Here is a 13,834-nt window from a genome sequence, read left to right on the forward strand (position 1 = left end):
TAAAAATTGGCTAAATTTGAATCTACGGAAATAGCAGTTCGAGTTAACATCGAAGAAGCCAGTAAAAAGCCTTTGTTATTCTGTCTCAGTTTCCATTGGAATCGATACGAGCTGTTTTACGTAACAGCATCGTGTTAGTTGGCCAAAAACTTGCAAATCCTCTGAATTTTCCATCGAAAGGTGGCCAAGTCGATTAAACTTCCAAAGCTATTGAATCGAGCGAAGCCAATCTGTAAATTTCGAATGAATGTGAACCTCGAGTAACAGATCGGACCCATCGCTGTTCAGAGTTTAGTCAGACAACTGAGGCCTTTAACAGCGAACGGCAAGCACTCTTATTACACAGTTACAGCTGCCATTTCGGTCGTGATTTGCACCGCCGTACGTCTGTCCACTTTTATGCGTGCCGATTGCTCGAACAGCATGGCGTCTGGCGTCTGCGAGGATGACGATTGTTTCAAACCGTCCTTGAATCTTCTTCGAAAACGATCGTTACTTCTCAAGGTCCGTTTCTTGAAATTTTGAAGAAACTTTTGGGTCAACGATGTTGATGGAGGAAGAAATTGAAGACGATCGGAATCGCAAGAAGCTGTACAGTGAAAGAATTCCAGACGGAAGACAAGTTCCCACTTGCAGGAGCCCTTCGAACACAAAGCACGCGTGAAGCGTTCGAGATTCCAGCCCCACAAAGAGATCAATAACGCTAACCTATAGATACATCCAGAGCAATCCGAGCCCTCGTGAAGAATCGTCGTAACACGACACGAGCCTCCCGTACCTCTCGACTCGTGAAAAAAATCGAAAGTTCCACTTGCCTCGATCGCTAGTACACGCGATCCATCCGAGACTTTACAGAGATGCCACTTCAAGAACGCAGAATCTGCAAACGGAAATAGAGTATAGAGCTATGCTAATTGTAAGCACGCAACGCAACAACGCGATGTTAAAGGAACAGTCTGTGCGATGGGGATCTGGATGAAATGAGAATAAAATTTAACAAGAGCAGGACAAAAAGAAATGGGAGCAGAAAAAGAGGAAATTGGAGAAAGAGGAAGGAAATTCACGAAAGTCAAAAGCTTCGGTTGCTTTCATTGCTACTACACTCGGTCTAGAGCTCTTCGAAATACCTCGAGCTATACGGAAACAGTAACGTACAAGCTACAACGATGCAACGCAGAACGCAACACTGCGACGTTGAACGAATAGTTTGCCGGCGGATATGTGCACGATATGGAAATAAAAAAGAACAAGAATGGAAGAAGGAAAAATAGGAGGAAGAGTTGGGAGGTGCACTTGTTGTCTCGATCGCTGCTACGCCTATGAACACGATCGATTCAAAACTGTTGAAAAATACCGCTCGAACAGCCTCGAAACACGCGGAAACAAACAACATGCGCGTACATACAAACTGCAAGGATACAACGCAAGGCGCAACATTGCAACGCTAAAGGGATAGTGAGTAGTGTGGATATGTGAAATAAAAAGGAAATAAAAATCAACGAGGATGAAAAAAGAAGAAGAAACCGGAGAAAGAGAAAGGAGACTGAAAGTTAGGCTGGCCACGGAGCATTGGCAGTCTCTGTCTGCTGCTCAGGGGGCGAGCCTGTCTGAGGCAAGCTAGGCAGACAGGTTTGCACAGATGCGCGGCGGCCATCATGAATGCCTGTAAAATATGTACTCTCGTGCGGCCCGGTTGGTAAGAGCGGCGACCGGAGCGGGGATGAGAGCAGCAGATGAGAAAGAGCTGGCTGGTGGAGAAGAGAGGGTCTGTGCGAGTCGGAGGGGGAGAAAAACCATAGGAAAAGAGAGTCAGGGTGGGAAGAGCAGCGCCTCCGGCGGATCAGCGTTGCTCGGAGGCAGAGGAGCTGTTGAGGAGAGAAAAGGAGAGGACATTGAAAGCGTGGAGATGGAGCGAGAGAGCAGCCAGCGTGCACTGCAGTTCCATTTCATGGGGAAATAGAGGTAAAAAAGCCGACAGACGCACGGGGTATCGAGGGTACGAGCAATGCTGAATAGAGATGACCAGCCGCATTAGAACGTCCCCTTGTATCGCTGGACGCGCGTCCAGTGGGAATATAGACGTTCTGCTGCTGCACGCCAAGTGTTTTCAATTCGGAGTCCAAGGCAGTGCGACACACAGTTTCTCCTATTTTCAAAAAAAGTAGATGTGCCCCACAGACGCCGCGTTGATCAATTCTATAAATTAAAGAACAGAAAGAAGCGAGGATGTTGCGAACGCTGTTTCTTCAATTGATCTTGGAATTTGCTACTATTCGTGTCGTTTTCTCGTAGTTTTAATCAACGAATGGCAGCAAGTAATTTCTTTTTTGATAATCGACCATCAGTCGCGTACTTGTGCGATCAGACGGAGAAACTGATAGATGAAAGACGAAGTTGAGCAGTTTGGAAAACGCGACGAGACGCAAACACTGCGTTTGCGACCTCGAACGGACACTAGCAAATGAAATTTTGCGATACCATAATTACTTTCGCGATATTACGAGCAGAGGTACGTTCATTTGGTTATTTCGGGGATAGCTTCGAAATTGGAAGATGAAACACACAGGACATGTCGCTTCTCACCTTATAAAAATGAGTCTTGTACCGCTGCGGTCGCGACAAGGGACAAAGTACAACACGCTTTGAAATCTCGCGATATCTTAAATAATACAGTTCACACGATTCGCGAACGATATTTGCGGAATCTTGTTCCTATGATGTTTGTACGGCCAGGCTCTTCCATCTATCGTCGATAGTATACGTTTCATCGTAGCGTACTTCGCCTGTGTGAACGGCAAGAAGGACAGTTCATTCGCGTGCCTCGGTGTCAAAGCGATTTTAGGTCAGCCGTTCTTAAGCGAGATATTTCGTCGCGTTGATTTCCTCGTCAGACAGCCACGGGCGAGAGAAACGATCGTTTCATTGGTTATGATAGGCCGAGGAACGTAAGGCATAATGGCCAACTTACGGTCAACGTAACTAGGCGGCAGTATGGTCGCATTCGATGAACCGAAAGAGACACTGCCGCGCTTCAAGCGGACGAAGAGAGACGACTGTTGTAAAGTTGGACGGACTCGGAACCACAATTTTAACCTTGACAAGTCGGCTACGGAGAGGGATTATTGAGGTCATAAGAGTGGATCTTCGTCTGGTACAAATTGTTCCACTTCCAGCGTGAGACGCGAGGGTCTCTTGATACGCGCTCGAGCTTGTCATCCCGAATGGAGGAACTCTCCTACACTCGGAATTGCGCTCGTTACGCCGTCGAATCGGGATCACGCTCTCCCGATAATATATTTACATCTCCAAGTCGAGCGCGGTGAACGAGTTCGCGTGAAATTTCCGCGAATCTGCTTATTATCTGCCACGTCAAGTTCCAGAAATTGGATTCGTTGCAAGATCGATCTTGGATACGATAGAAATTACGGCCGGAGTATATCGAATTTGTGACTTTTTTTTTATAACACGTATAACAGTTTTTGACGAACGTTATCGTAAAATACTGAATATATTTAAACCGTGAAAATCGCTATTTTAAGATCGTTTGTTAGGATATACATATTTTACCAGTTGTGTGCATCGTCAAAAGTTGGTTCGAGTTAAGTTTAATTAATATGTATCGAGAAACGTATTACCATTCGGATCGAAGCAAAGAAATTGGCGCCCAAAAGACTGGATGCTCAAAGGAGACGAGTATCACGACCAGAGTCGGTATGACGCGCAAGAAAACTGTACGATACTTTGTCCAGTTTATGTATTTTTAAGTTTTTAAATAATTATCTCCGCACTTTAAAATTAATAGGTATTTTCTGAATTCTACTAGTAAAAAAATTCCATACGTTGGGGAAGAAATTACAAATAAAACGCTACCTAAAATAAAGTTCAACTGAAATTACCGCCGTTTGAAATCGCTTTTACAAGACAAAATTGCCGATGCAAGCGTCGAATTCCGACGGCGGAGGAAGAAAGCTTGGAGGCCGAGTCCCGCCGAAGAAAATATAGTTTCAATTATGCTCGTAAAACTTTATTATCGGCCATTACCATTTACGGCATATTAAATCGTGTCCGCGGTGTCCGCTTATGGTGTTGCGGCCTAGTAGCAGAATGGAAGGCAATAAGCGCGTGTACGAGCCGCGATACATTTTTATTTCCGGACCCGCGTAATCGCGCGTTTCCTGATTTACCTTCTGATCGTAATGGCCGCCTGGTCACCATTTACCTCCGCAATCATTCGCCGCGTTCCTTTTATTTACGTCGTCCGCGTTGCATTCCCTCGCGGTTTACGAGTCCCTTCGATCTCCCATTGTGTGGAAGCCGCATTTTCGTTGCAGTTCTGAAAATATCGAGGTGCATCGATAGCGACGTTCATGGTGACAGCGAGTTAATAACAAAGTTGAAAAGTGTTTCAATTTTGAATGAAACGTCAGAAGGAGGGGAACAAGTTAAAGATTACAGGGGAAGATCTTTTCGAAATACAAATACGAAGAAAGTGAAAGAAACTTCTCGGTTGGCGAACGACTGGATGGGGAAAGGGACAAAAAATTCCATCTGCCTCCATACCTCGACCAACCTCGTCAGACCACCCATGGCTACGCAATATTATTCTCTCAATTAATGAATTTTTACATCTCCGTTGAAACTTTCTCGATAGTCTCCGCTATCTCACTACGTTCCGTTGCATTCGGTCTGAAAATGACGAACGAGTACACTCGGTTTACCTGCGAGCGTTCGATTCTTCGTCCTCGATCGTCAAAATGTTAATCACTGGCGGATGTCGTTCGATGCGCAAAAGATCAGCGGGCGCGAACTTAAATATCAGTCGACGTCCACCCACGAAAGAGCGATGCAACGGACGCGAGGCAGCGGATAAGTCGAAAACGGAGAGAGGAAGCGTCGAAATACTTAGCGAGCGAACGATAATGGTTATTTTGGTGCGTCGATAACATGGAATACGATATGTAGCAATGTCCAGGCCGTGTCAGTCGAGCGTACAAGCAGTTCCCTTTAATTAGCCGTCGTACGAGCGTCGTGGACCGGCCTGGACGATATATTTATGCGCTGCCTTAGACATCGAGTAACGAAAGAAGAAAAAGGGAAGAAAAGAAGCGGCTAGGGGAAAGAAGAAGCAGCAGAGTACTGTGGCGAGAGTGCGAACGGCAGCAGGAACAGTCGGAGAAGAAGAAAAAGCCAAGCAACCGACTGGTCGAGCAACGCGACCGACTGGCGAAGGCTGTGTAACCGGCTGGCTGGCAGGTCGAGCCAGCAAAGCCGAGGCTAGTCGGGCTGAAAGAGGCGGAAAGCAAGCGAGCGTAGCAGCAAATCCCCGTGTAACACGTTCCACGAGTTTACAGCTTCTACAGGGTAATGCTGGCGTCACCGCAATAATATTTATGGTCGCTTGCGAGATTATAATATCTTATTTCGCGTGACGCCTCGGACATATCCGGTTCTCCCAGCATGGCAGCGCATGCGTGGGCCCCATCGAGACGCATGCGAAATATTTGAAAATTTACTCTACATTTTATACCCGCGCGGGCTGTGCAAATGCGATTGCCACGAGGGGAAAGCGAAGAACGTGTTCCTCAGCGAGTACCCACCGCGATCCACGTTTTCCTTATTGCCAGCGATAGTACGAGCCATCGATGAATCGATACCGTGACGATCGCCGACGAAATATCGAGTCGCCGAGGGTGGTTTGTAAATCTTAAAAAGGCGATTCTGCCGAGAGGTTCTCGCTCGTGAACGCAAATACCTGTATAAATGGCTGATTCAAAGGGGAAGATAAATTAGATAAGCATCGATGGATGGCTTATTTCTCCTTCCTGTTTTTCTATCATCAGCTTTCCAAGGAATTTCTGCGTTGCGTAATGATGTTTATTTTAATAGGCGTTAAACCACGTTAAAAAATGTTCGATCTACCGTAATCGATGAAACTATAAAAAACGATTGACGAAGATTTTCAGTCGTTTAGTATTAACAAACCACAGCTTGATCGCGATTCACCGATCATGGGAAAGAGTTGTTTAAAGAATATTTTATCGCGCGCCATAAAGTAAGCCCGTTCGAACGAGTGTTTCGGTTCCGCTAGACGGCGCGATCCCATGGGAGTCGTAACGATTTGGCGTCTCGAAATGGAATCGCGTTAAAACTGCCAGGATTTACGGTGTAAACGAGGGAATTATCTGAAACAACGTGAGCGTTACCACGCCTCGGTTCCTCAAACAATGTGCCAAACAATCTAAGCTCCATCGACGGTGCTCTTACGGCAAATGGCGTTTCGTTATTTTTATGCGCACGGTCGAGGACATCCTTTAATGTTCCTGCCTATTCCGTCGTCTATCCTTCGTATTATTTCCCCCTTCGATCCTGAGCGTTGTGGCCGAAACACCGTGCACGTTTTTCTTCCTCCTCGTCCCTCTTATTTTCTCCTTACCTTGCCTGTCTTTCTCTTCTCTGCCCCTCTCTCTCTCTCTCTCTCACTCTCTCTCGGTTACCGAGTCTCGCTCTTCCCTCTGGTCATCTCCAATAAAACTTCCCTGTGGTAGGGGATGTCTACTATACCCTGGACTGCACTCGGTTTCATAGGATGGTCACGGCGAATGGTCCATCCCCCGACACCTATACCCTCGTCTTTATTTCCAGCAGCTCTCTCCGTGACTTCCACCGCCTCCACCGTCTCCATCGATTCCGTGTCGGTGATCCGCGCGCCGATACACGAATGGTAATGCGTATCCGAGGGGATCCGATCGGGATTATCGTGGGACATCGCTCGTCGAACATTTCGAAAGTTCGCTAATTAGAGGGGGCGGCTGGTTCCGGTATTTCGTGGCACGTCGAGTTTCCTTCTCGTACACTTTCCTCCAAAGTTCGTCATCGAAAGCGTCGATGAACGATCGATTATCGCGGATCGGATGTGGTACAAGAGGTAAGAGCAAACCTTCGGCGGAGGATCCTAATTATCTTATCCCGCTTCTCGACCAACGAGCCGATTCTTTTTACAGCGAACGTTGTTAATGTCGGCGAATTTCGAGATTAAGCTCGCCCGCGTAGAGAGATTTCGTGCAAATTCGATCGAACGTCGTGTCCGATTTAACACAAATACGAGATTTACGCACAATTAACGGTGTAGAGATTAAAGAACGAGGAATTACGGCTTCCTGAAGTACGCTGATTGCCGTGTTATTTAATTATCACGTACGATTTCGTCGAGGCAATCCACTCGGTTAACCGTTAATTACGGCTTTTTATCGACTCGTAATCAGTCGAATCATCGTCGTTGGACTAAAAGAAAAGAAAAACTCTCGATAAATGCGTTTACGCTGTCTACGAAGTTTATGTATCGCGCCTGATACGTACGTGTTTCTACGTCTAGCTTAGACAGAACAGGATTTCAAGCGATAACTGCTCGAAGACTCAACGGCCTATTCTCGTTGATAAGTGATGCGGGTTGTTGCGACATGCGAAAGTGCAATGACGTTTCCCATGTACGTAACGATAATTTCCTTCCCACAAAATCCACTTCGAACGCGAAAAATATGAACGAAACTGCCTCGAGCGCTTCTTTCGAATCTTTCGATAGCGCACGGAATCGGCGAGTTTACGTTTTGCGAAATTTCTCGAACGTCTTGCGACGAAAATCCTCGTGGACGTAGCCTGTAAAGTACACTTCAGAAATGGTCAATTAACGGAGGTAGCTTGGCCGGTCCAATTAATGGAGTCGCAATCTCGTGAAAGAGGAATCGCGGTCGTGCAATCACCTTGGCAATCTCGTTCTGTTCGAAAGGAGCCACGGAGGAGCAACTACAAGGGCAAAAATAGAGATAAAGCTGCGGCCGGCCTCTTCGGTCGAAGAAGAGAGGAAAGAAAATTCGTAAAAACCGAGACACGAATCTGGCAGTGACTGCTGTCGCTATGATAAAGTCACTACAATATTAGTAGTCGCTAACGTTGTCGAGAACCGGTACCTTAGACGGACACGCGATGTTAATATCGATCTTTATCCGTTACTTAATTATCAGCTCGGAACGGCAGGGAATCCGGAAAGGAACAGGTTACCCCACGAAACTTACAAGAAAGTCCGCGCGTTTCGTTCGATTTCCATCGTTCGGCCGTAACGACTGCCATTTAATAAGCCGAAACGTCTCGACTCCCCTGGATGCTGTACTTCTTAATTCCTTGCTTAATATCACTGCTGTATTACCGTGTCCTCTGGCAGTATCGCGGGAAATAAAATTGTCTTGCCGCGTTCTGGCGGAATAGAGATCGAATAGTTGGTGAAAACCTGGAATAGCGATCGAGCACACGTGGGGGAACGACGCGACGCGTGTTTGCGCTTTCGCGCCCTTATCGATCCACGCGAACATCTTAGGTATGACGATACCTATTTGGCGTTCGCGGATTCGAACGCCGTGTGATCGTTCCGCGAATATAAAATAGCTTGTTTGCGAACATGACGTTTAATAAATTCGCGCGAATGTTTCGATTTGATCTGAAAGCGCGATAGTCTGGCATAGGGATGGAACGAGCTCGGAAGATGGAAATAAAAGCAAATCGCGAGTCGACGCGGTGAATAAAGAAGATATGCGTAGTTCGGTCACGGTTGAAGCTCCTCTTTGACAAGGTGGTAAAACGGTTCTGTACGGATTTTAATTAAAGTAGGAAGGAGAGAACTGGATGGAATTGGAACGTAAGATTTCCTTTCTGGTCGAATCGAACAACGATTACAAGCCGGTCAGCCTCTTCTTTCTTTTCCTCTCCTTTTTGCTCTTTCCCTTCTCTCGGCCCTGAATCTTTCTCCGTCTCGTTTACTTCGTTTCCCTTGATTTTCTCTCTGTCCGATACGTTCAGTTCCCTTTCTCGGTGTCTGCGTCTCTCTTACCCTCTCTTAAGTTACCTACGCGGACAGAAATATTCGCGGAGAGCCCCGCCTTGTTCCGCCATCATGCCTTCGGCCAGTACGTTATTATTAAGTACTGTAACACTTATTTTCATCGGTATTGTCAATTTTTTTTCAACCCCGTCCACCGTCTGAATTTCCGGTACGACGCTCTTCCTTATCTCTATGGACTCGTACAAATTGAAATTTCGTCCGATGTATCATCCCCTTTGATCATTCCCGTTAACTAACGTTGTAATTTCACGATCGTTTATTCTTCGTTTTATCGTAGATCCAACTATAAATAAATATCACGTTATTCTCATAGAGAATGTTAGGAAAAATGTGAATTTACTTGTGTGATGTAATTTTGAACATCGAGGCACCGAAGCGTGTACATATACAAAAATATCGATCGAGGATTATTTTTCAAGCTGTAGGTAATAATTCAATTTGGTGTTAGAAATACTTTGATAACTACGTAGATCCACGACTCAGCTTTTTCTTTATTTCACTCGCTATTCGTACTTGTCGCTCTGTGGAAACGAATAACAAAAGAATTTCGATCGCTGTATTTAATCTCAGTCGTTTGCCTCGGACTGAGCAAAATAAAACACGAGTGAAAGCCTGATTCATTCATCTTTGTAGTTTGTTTTTAATATAAAATAAAAACTATCGTTGGTAATAGGAAAAATAATAATATTACATTTACGTCTTGAATTTCATAATGGCTGTTGTAAATTCAATCGCGAATAACGATAAATTAACTCCTATTTCCTGAAATGTATAGCGCACCTATATAAAAGCTGCGTCAGTTCGTATTTCATAGAAGTCCGACGTAAAGTTCGAGCATATCAAAGCGTGATGCAATCGGTGCGCGTTACGTGTTCGTTACCGAATTTGCGCTGGCCGTAAAGGGTGAATTTATTAAGCCGCGGCACAGAGGCTTTCGTCGGGATGACGCGGATTCAGAAATCCCGTGTAGGCCGTTCAAGCGACAATTTTACACGGCACCGTTGACAAACTGTAACTTACGCGTAAATCATTGCTACCGGGCGTTTGTGGGTCGAAAGTTCAACCGTCAACCGCGTGCACCTCTGTTAGTGCGTTAAAATCGCGATTTAAGCGCACGTTCTATCGTATATTCTCGCCTTTTTCGTAACCGCGATTCCCCCGCGAATCTACCGAGATATAAACCCAGTCATTTTCGTAGCGGCGTTATTTACAGAGTCGGCAATCGCTTTAATCAATTGGATAATAAAAGACCGAAAGTTTTATTTGCCAAATATAAGGAAACGTAGCTAAAACTTCTTACGTAATTTACTCCATTCAACATTTTCCAACATTCATACTTTTATGAAAATAATTAAGGAAGATGCAACTTGTTCCAGTGAATATCAAACGAGTATTTTAAGTATTTTGGATGTTCTATACATTTTTCATATTATGTGTATTCCAAATTTCTCAAAGAAACAGATTATTTACCTCTACAAATTTACTTAATACAACGAAATAGCACAAATAACAACGAACTCCAAGTACAGTCTCAAGAAATCGTAATGATAACACATTTTCCTTCATTTCCTTATTTCTGGATTATTATCAATCATCATAGTTTCTGAGCAGCTCAATCGTAGATACTCTTATATCCTTTCTCGAATGTTTCGATTCGTAAAAGATTCTATGCGATCAGGCTGAAAAAGAGACGAAATCTTGGCGTAACGTTTCGCCGATCTAAATTCCAGCGCGATAGTCTCGAAGATCCCGACTGAAACGATCGCAACTTTTCATTTTCTTCGACTTTTCCCCGGATCGATGTCGATCGCTACCACTGCGACGTCCTTACGCGTGTGTGCGTGCATTCGTACGAGACCGGATTCTCGTACGTCTTTCCTCTCTATCTCTCTTCCACTTCCATTTCTTTGCTCCGTGTCGCCGCCTCTCTGTGTTTCTGTTCGCTCTTCGTGTACCTTGATACCCAGGTCTTTTTTGCTCTTTCATTTTGGCCGCCCACAATCTCCCATGGGCGAGGATTATACCCCCTATCCCCCCTTTGCGAGCAGCAAGGCAACCGAATCGGCCATTCTCCTCGAGGAATCTTTCTCGGCAGCTCTTCGCTATGCTCCCGCGGCAATTTGCATATTTGGGTAGGTTAAATCTAAAAACGGCGCGGAATGCACGAGAGCCAGTGAGATTGGATAGAAGCTAAATTAGTTCATGGCAATCTGATGGCAAAGAGCGTAGAATTCTCACCCCCCGATACCGGCGCAACTCGTTCGACCGCCGTTCACCATGCTACCACCAACCGAATTTCGTACTATACGCTTTTTTCGAGGCTCTTCTCGATGTCGTTACCTTCAGTTTCGGCGATAGTTTCACCCAGACAAACGACGTCGATGGTTTCCTTTAAATGAAGTTTCTCCTATTAGTTTCGACGATCCGATCCGATACGATGAATTAGAAATTCTGTAAAATGACACGAAGAATGTTTGCATAATAGAGCGTTAAAGGAGATACGCTTCGTAGTAGAACCTCGGATCTTTATAGATTTACATTTTAAAGGCAGCTAAATGCGGATTTTCGTTAAACGCTACATACGTATACGACGAATTTCGATACGAGTTTCGACGACGCTTATCGGCGACGTCGATAGTTTCTTGTAATTCTCAAATTTATCTTAACTATCCAATTAGATACAGCGAGTCAGAAAACGATAAGAAATTTGCACGATACAGAATCCTAGCGAAGAGAGATTAATCGTAAGATATTCGTACGAATTTGATTTACATTTAAAATGAAGTTGGATCGATCGAGGTGTTACCATCGGTAGAATTTCCTAATTTTCCACGGCTTTTTCTTGATATTGTTGTTTCGAATTCTCGCGACATCCTTCTCCGGTTGAGCGATCGATGGGTTTCTTTCGATCGAAGCTTCTCTAATGTATCTAATCAAGTGCAACGAATTAAAAATTCTACGAACGACAGCGAAGAGGATGAAAGGTTTTAAAAGAGTCGAATCCTCATAGAGCCATGATTTACAATTAGAACGCAATTAGACACTTGAGACAGATTTGGTTTGCTAATTAACGACAAGCGATGAATGGTTTAGACAGCAGAGGGAAACGAAGGCGACAGTCTCGTTTACGGATTCGTATCGCGTGTCATCCTTTCACGGCCATTGGTAACGCGTTTGATCGATCCGTGTCTTCGCGAAGATCGATGACACGCCGTACGTTCCATAGCAATCGGCAATTTAAAAGTTTAAACAACTTGAAATTCTTCGTTCTTTATTTAGTTCGTTTTGTGCCTCTCTCGCCTCGATTTTAGCAGATTTCCACGATACCAAGAAGTTGGGTGAAATCTTCGTACGAATTCAATTCTCTGCAGTGAGATCGATTCGCCGTGAATACAGCCCACCATTATTTCTTGAGTGCGATAGGAATTTTTACGGCCACTTTGTATCATCTTCCCTGCATCGTTCGTGATACGATTTGCATTGGAGCTCGTGTGGGACTGATGGAAAGCCTCGGATCCCGTGAGAGAAACCATACGTGAATGGATTTCGATATCGTTCCGATCCCGTACCGTGGGCTACCGTTTGTCCGCTAAAATTCAACATCTATCCAACGTTCTGATAAAAATTCTCAAGTAACGAATTCTTTCTTTTTCTTCCAAGAAAAAAATGATTATTTTTCTGTCGACCGATTATTTCACTTTTTCTTGCTTGCTGAAAATAGTTCATTTCATAGATGCGTTCTTAAAGTGACTTTGGATCTTTAAAATATTAAAAATCTTTCTTGCTTCGTCATTTTCTATATTCAACGAATCGTAAAGGAAAATTGTTTAAATATCGTTTAAAGTATCGTTCAGAATAGCAAAATACTATCTTATTTTTACAACAGCTGCTAGACGTTGCTATATAACCACGAAGTCGCTGCAAAACAACAGTGACTCGCACAAGTCTTCTATATTTTAGAATAGTATATTTTAGAACGTGTTTATTAAAATAAACCGTATGTACCATTGCAATGTATTTATTTCTTAGCAAGTAAAGCAACAAACGATAAAAGATATTTCGGTTGTCTTAGCGCAGAACATTGTCTTAATGAAAATGTTCTTTTTATAGCATGTACATATTTTATAGGATCGTATAGTAACATTTTCCTGAATGATAGTGTAAAAAACAAGACTGTTGAAAATATCACACGATGATCTTTGAAACGGACCAAGTATTCAATCAGCATGTTCGAAAATTGTTCAAAGCCGCGTTTGGGCGGTAGCCAATGAGTTCTAACGTATCCGTTGTCTCGGTGGTAAGTTGTCGCGATAATTAGAAGGCGTCAGGTTCGGGTCAGGTCTAGTTACGCTGTAATTTGCACATAGCATGGACGACGGTCGTGCATCAAATTAACGTTCCTCTACGTGGTTGTTACTGGTCAAGTTGGTAGATCCTCTGCCAGGCTCTAGGAAGAATTTCCGACGCGAGGTGTCCGTCTATAAATGTCTTAGACGAATTTACGAGCAAGCTTCCTGACTTTTGACGATCGTTAGCCTCCCCGATCTCGACGTTCCCGTGTTGTGTATTCCATTTGCTTATCATTAGCGCGATTATATTTTTACGATGACTTTTACTGACCGGAATTCGGCGGGGCGCGCACCACCATGCGGAGAAAGGTTCACGTAATCCCCATGGACTTGATTTATTGCCGGCTACCTACTTTTCCTTCACAAAATCCTGCTGCTAGAATCGTGAACCTTTTTGGACCAGGCGCCTTCCGTGAATTCAAGTGGAATTAATTCTTACGTAGATTCTACGTATATTTAAAAAATGACACGACCGAAACGATTTTCTCGAGTAAAGCGAAAAATAATTCGCGATTCTAGGAAAGTTATTTGTTAATAACATAATGTGAAAAAAGAAAATTTAGTAACCAGAAAAATAACAGGCTCGTGGAAACAA

At 44.2% G+C, this 13,834-nt stretch overlaps 1 long non-coding RNA gene across 1 annotated transcript; it reads left to right on the forward strand.

Annotated features, from left to right (window-relative positions):
• Nucleotides 1–1,279: 1,279 nt before the first annotated feature.
• On the forward strand, nucleotides 1,280–5,796 carry LOC139996843 (uncharacterized). Its single transcript, XR_011802400.1, has 2 exons — nucleotides 1,280–1,962; nucleotides 4,332–5,796. It is a non-coding gene; the product is annotated as an uncharacterized lncRNA (long non-coding RNA).
• Nucleotides 5,797–13,834: the final 8,038 nt, after the last annotated feature.

This window comes from Bombus fervidus, chromosome 19 (assembly GCF_041682495.2).
Source record: "Bombus fervidus isolate BK054 chromosome 19, iyBomFerv1, whole genome shotgun sequence".
NCBI classification, from domain to species: domain Eukaryota; kingdom Metazoa; phylum Arthropoda; class Insecta; order Hymenoptera; family Apidae; genus Bombus; species Bombus fervidus.